Genomic DNA, 5,075 nt, shown 5'->3' with positions numbered 1-5,075 from the left:
GGCGGGGCGAGCGCGGAGGGGTGGCTGCAGAGTCGAGCGACGGCTCCTGGATCCGCGTTCGGAGCCGCAGGACCGCCACAGCAGGTACGCGGCGAGGAGATGCGGGAGTGGAGCCCGAAGGGAAGGCTGGCGGGACGGAGGACTGCAAAGCTTTACTTTGGGGTGCGGGCGGCTCTAGCGGGCGTCCCCGGAGCCCCAGGCGGCCCCGCGCGCTCCTGCGCAGGCGGAGCTGTGTCCTCGTCCGCAGGTGTTAGTTAGACCTGTGCGGTGTGCTGAGCTGCGTGCGTGAGCGCCGCGTTAGGGTAGCCGCTCCGAGATAGGCTTTTGTGAAGTTACCTGTTTGAACTTTGGTTAGGCTGCTGGTGAGACTTTCTGACCCGTCTGTTTGGCTTCACTTACTTTTGGTGCATAGGATCTGTAAGACCAGAATGCAGTCGCATCCATGCCTGCTGGGCTTGCTGCCTCTCCTGGAGCGCAGGGACCTCTGGATGCGGCAGAAGAAATGTCAAGTTTCAGCGAATTTCGGTGCCAAAAACTTTCCGCGTTTTCGCTGCATTTTCAAATAGACTTTACCAATATATATATATTATATTATATTATATTATATTATATTCTGTTAAATTAACCCTTACCTTTTAACTTTACTGTGCACTCCCTTCCTTTGGTACTTTTAAAAAAGATCTTTTAGATGAGTATTAGCGGGTTCTCCTTTACCCCTTTGTTTACTCTGGCATACTATGTAGTTTATATGGAGATAGTTACCAAGAGGCCGCGGTATTGGGTGTTTTTGTAAGAGGCTAAGGTAGTACTGCACAAATGTCTTGGAGAACGTGGGAACGAACCGTAAGCATAATTTCATTTCAGGAGGAACCTATTGAATTTCGTTTAGGTGGCGCACCCCCCCCCCCATCAGCTCTTCTTACTTTAAATTGAATTGTGTAGTGAAATTTTATAGGAAAGTGTTCAGTTTGCGATGAAAAAGCATACATAATAATAGTAAATTTAGGAAAAAGTGCATTCTCAGTTCAGAAAGAGAAACATGTAGGAAAGGAATCCCCTCCCCACTACGTGTCCCCGTGATGAATGTTTTAATGGCAGAAATAATATACAGTCGGTCCAGTTTGGGACTGTAGGGACCTTTGAGGTCAGCCAGTTCAATTGCTTCAGTTTACAAATGAGAAAACTGAGCTCAGTGGGGTTAGATGACTTGCTGCGGCTGCCCGAGCCCCTCCTTGGCAGAGCTGGGCCTGGGAACTAGGTTTTCTGATTTCAGGGATCATTTTATCCTTCCCCCCATCCTCTTCTCACCATATGATTAGATTGTTGAACTTTCTCTTTCTCTTTTCCTTTCTTTTGTAGTCTAGTTAAAGCAGAAAATTCATTGTTAACTTTCTTTCCAAGAAGATCTGGTCATTAAAGCCCCACCTGCCAATTTGCTGGTCTTGAAACCAAATCACCTTCTTTGGCAGAAATGCTTGTTTGCTTCCCGGGTCTGTTGAAGTCCTGCCCATGCTGCAAGGTGTGACATGCTCAAGTGGGACCTCTTCCTTGAAACCTTCCTTGACTGCTGCAGTGGGAAGCTGTTTTCCCACTTTATGACGCCACATGTCATTTCTGTTGCATGTACAGCTGGTATCCGCGTTGTGTATAGTATTCTCAAGTATATTTTAGCAAATAGCCCAGTTTTCTGACTGGTCAGGTTGTATAAATTCTTAACAGCTAAAGCTCATGACTTAAAGCATTCCACCTAGTACTAAATACAAAAATATGTTCTGGGCCACTTTGTGGGAGGGAAGACAATAGGAGAGGGATAGCTTTGTAAAGGGTTTGATGTGGATGTTCTGTAGTAAGGGGGAGGCTGCCTGACAGCTGTAGCAAGGGAGCAGGCAAGTCACACGGGCCAAACGAGGTGTTTCTGCGAATCTTATGTTTTGGTAAGAGATCATTGATTAGTTTAGGGAAGTGCTGGAGACAGGGATAGCAACATAAATAGGGGACAGTTGTGCAGGGCACAGATTAAACATGGAACTCATAGATGCAGAGTGGAAAGCACAGATTTAAAAAATGGCATGAAGTACCTGCCTGGCAAGCGCAAGGTCCTGAGTTTGATCCCTGGTGCTGCAAAACAACAACAACAACAACAGCAGCAGCAACAACAACAAGAAGCAGAAGCAGCAGCAGCAGCAGCACCACCACCACCACCACCACCACCACCACCATCGTTGGCAGCACCATTTAGTGAAAGAATAGGTGTAAGTGGAAGAAGAAAAGTTGTGTTGAAAATTAGGTTCAGGCTTGTTGTGTAGTGATGGGCTTGTAGTATACCTTATATAAGCCCCTTAAATTGGGAGATTACCTTTTCTTGGTTTCTTTTAGTTATTGATGTTACTGTCTCATTTCTCATCCTAGCTGATAAGCTCTTTGAGGGAAGATCTTTACACTGTGATCCTTTTAGAGTTAGGCATCCTGCTTTGTATTATCACATACTCAATGGTTATTTAATGAAAGAAAGAATTTTGGCTTGAGGAGGGCAGGCAGTTAGGAGCTTACAGCTATCCAGGCCATCCTCTTCTTGCAGAGGCACCAAAATATGCTTAAGTAAGCTGGTTAGTGGCATAGGCAGGGACTCTGCTCAAGTTTCTTCATTATTAGACTCATTAACTTTTACTGTTCAACATTATTGGTCCCAAGCAGGATACTACAGTTCAAAAGGTCCAGTGGATTCAGAGCCTTCAGAGAGTAATGAAAAGGGGAACTTTGCATGGATGCTGAGAGATTGTCTTTGTCACTGGAAGGGATGAGATGCAAAGAATGACTGGCAAATTTCACACTGAATCTACGGAGGCTGGCACGTGTATGTGAGCATGAGCATGAGGGTGTGTGGTTGGTGACCTGGGAATCTGCAGCTGGGAGGACTGAGGAAGAGTGCTGTGGAAAAGTCACTGAGAGTTTAGCTTATCCGAGGCAGAAGATCCACACTGGTCCAAAGGCCTTGGGCGGAGAGTGTACTCAGGACTTTCTGTATTATTGGATGGTGATAAGCCGTGGATTGCAGAGAGCACTACTGAGGGGTGCTGCTTATAACCTAGGAGTGAGGGAGGAAGAGTCAAGGGAGCAGATTGTGATCAAATGTCCTAGAAAAACAAGACAGAAGGCAAAGCTCTGACCCCCAAACAAATATTTGGAATATTTGTTTATGTGGAACAGATATTTCAAATAGGCATTTTTTAGATCAAAAGATTGCTGTTGGATGACCCCTCCTTCCAGTTGACACTCACACCTGATAGACCCCCTTCCCTATTTTTCACAGGCAGGTATGTTTGTCCTTATAAAAGTGTTAGTGAGATAACAGTTGAGGGAATAGATTGAGAGAGTATGACATGGTTAGCAGAAGAAAAGGGAGGTTTTGCCTGATTAATGCGAGATTATCTTTTGAAAATCCTGACATTAGTGGAAATTGATTAGACAAATGCAAAGTCAAGTAATATGTTGAAATTACTGTCTCATGTACTGTACTTTTAAAAAGGTCCAGCTTTTAAGCTGGGTATAATGGCGCATGCCTATAGTCCCAGCACTTGGGAGGATAAGGCAGGAGGATCACTACCAGTTCATGGTCAGCTTGAGCTATTCAGTGAGCTTAAGGCCGGCTTGAACGATATAATGAGGTCCTGTCTCAGAAAAAAAAAAAAAAAAAAAGTATTCAGATTTTAAATATTGGAATTTTCCAGGGCCTTGTATAAAATGATGGTACTGTACCCAAGAAGTAGGTACAGTAACATTGTATTTGTAATTAGCTTTATGGGATGTTTTCTGTTGATCAGACACTGTTAAACATTTTACAAGTAATGTGTTATTTCATCTTCATAACCCATCCTGTGAAGTAGGTGCAGTCATTACCCACATCTTCTAAATGAGAAAACTGAAGTTTCAGAGATAAAATCATCTGAGGTCAGACGGTTGACATGTGTTCAAGCCAAGATTTGACCCCAGGCTTGTCTGCCTTCAGGCTGTGAGAGCTCAACTAATCAAATAGCTTTGTCTGGGTCACTCTGGCAGATGCTTAAAGTGTCAAATTTTAGCTGGTGAAATTTCCAGCATTCTCTGAGGTAGACTTTAATCTGAGAGGCAAAACAACGATGACCAGCTCTTTAAAAATTCCAGTGAAGTCTCTTATCTCCTTTCCTCTGAAGCATTCCCAGCAAGAGAGGTAGTAGTCTTTTCTCCAGAAATACCATTAAGCTGTTTCCCATCTGTCCTGTGCTCTGTCAGAGTGGAGCTGGGTTGGGTGCAGCCTGGATTGGTGGTGATCACTGATGTGCTTAAGGATTGGGGATTGGGGCCGGGGTGGGAAGCTTGCCTTGTGTAGGATCATGGGATTCTACAGGTTAGTGAGGACTTTTTCTCCCCTGAGATGTGATTTTTTACTGGAAGCTCCTGGAATATCTGTGAGTTCTGAACTCTGAACTGTGGTCATAACTCCCAGGGAAGATCCACACCTGAACACATTTGCCAAGAATTTGCAAGATTGGAGAGTTCCAAGTCCCTGTGGTCTGGTTGGAAGTAGGCACAGCTATCTCAGGGACAGTGTCAGGTGCGAGACAAATACTTTAGAGGTTTTCCAAGCAGGCCCACTGGACTGCTGCATGGAGTGGGCTGTGAGAAAATGTGCTCCCCTCCCTTCTCCTGATGAACGTAATCACACAGGTAGCTGGCCTTCTCCTTGAGGTCTCACAAAGGAACCCAGAGGAGCCTGTCCCTTCCTCTTTTGTGCTGCCAGAGTCCTTTACCTTGCTTGGTTTTACTTCACCTTCCCCTGAGTGGTTCTGGGTGTTCCCAAGGCCTGTGCTGTGGATAGGCAAAGAAGGACCAGGGGCTCCTGGCCTCTACGTTATGCAGGTCGACAACCAAAACTCACTCAGTCTGCTTCCCAGTTCCAAATCAACATTGCACTCTGGGGGCAGATAAAAATCAAGGCGAGAAAGGCCTTTGTGCTGGTACAGATTTATTAGTTATAAAATAGTTAATTTTTTGTTGCAATTTTTTTTTTACTATTGTCTTCCTTTTTTTTTTTTTTT

The 5,075-nt window shown here is 44.8% G+C and overlaps 1 protein-coding gene across 1 annotated transcript in view; it reads left to right on the top strand.

Annotated features, from left to right (window-relative positions):
* Positions 1–5,075, top strand: part of Pls1 (plastin 1) — a 121,942-nt gene continuing 116,867 nt past the window's right edge. Inside the window, exon 1 of the mRNA XM_023713013.1 lies at positions 1–84. The gene's annotated coding sequence lies outside the window, so the exon portion shown is untranslated. The remainder of the gene's footprint in view (positions 85–5,075) is intronic.

This window comes from Octodon degus, unplaced genomic scaffold (genome assembly GCF_000260255.1).
Source record: "Octodon degus isolate 3935 unplaced genomic scaffold, OctDeg1.0 scaffold00028, whole genome shotgun sequence".
Taxonomy (NCBI): Eukaryota; Metazoa; Chordata; class Mammalia; order Rodentia; family Octodontidae; genus Octodon; species Octodon degus.
Note: the sequence above shows the minus strand (reverse complement) of the source record. Positions and strands in the feature narration are given on the sequence as shown.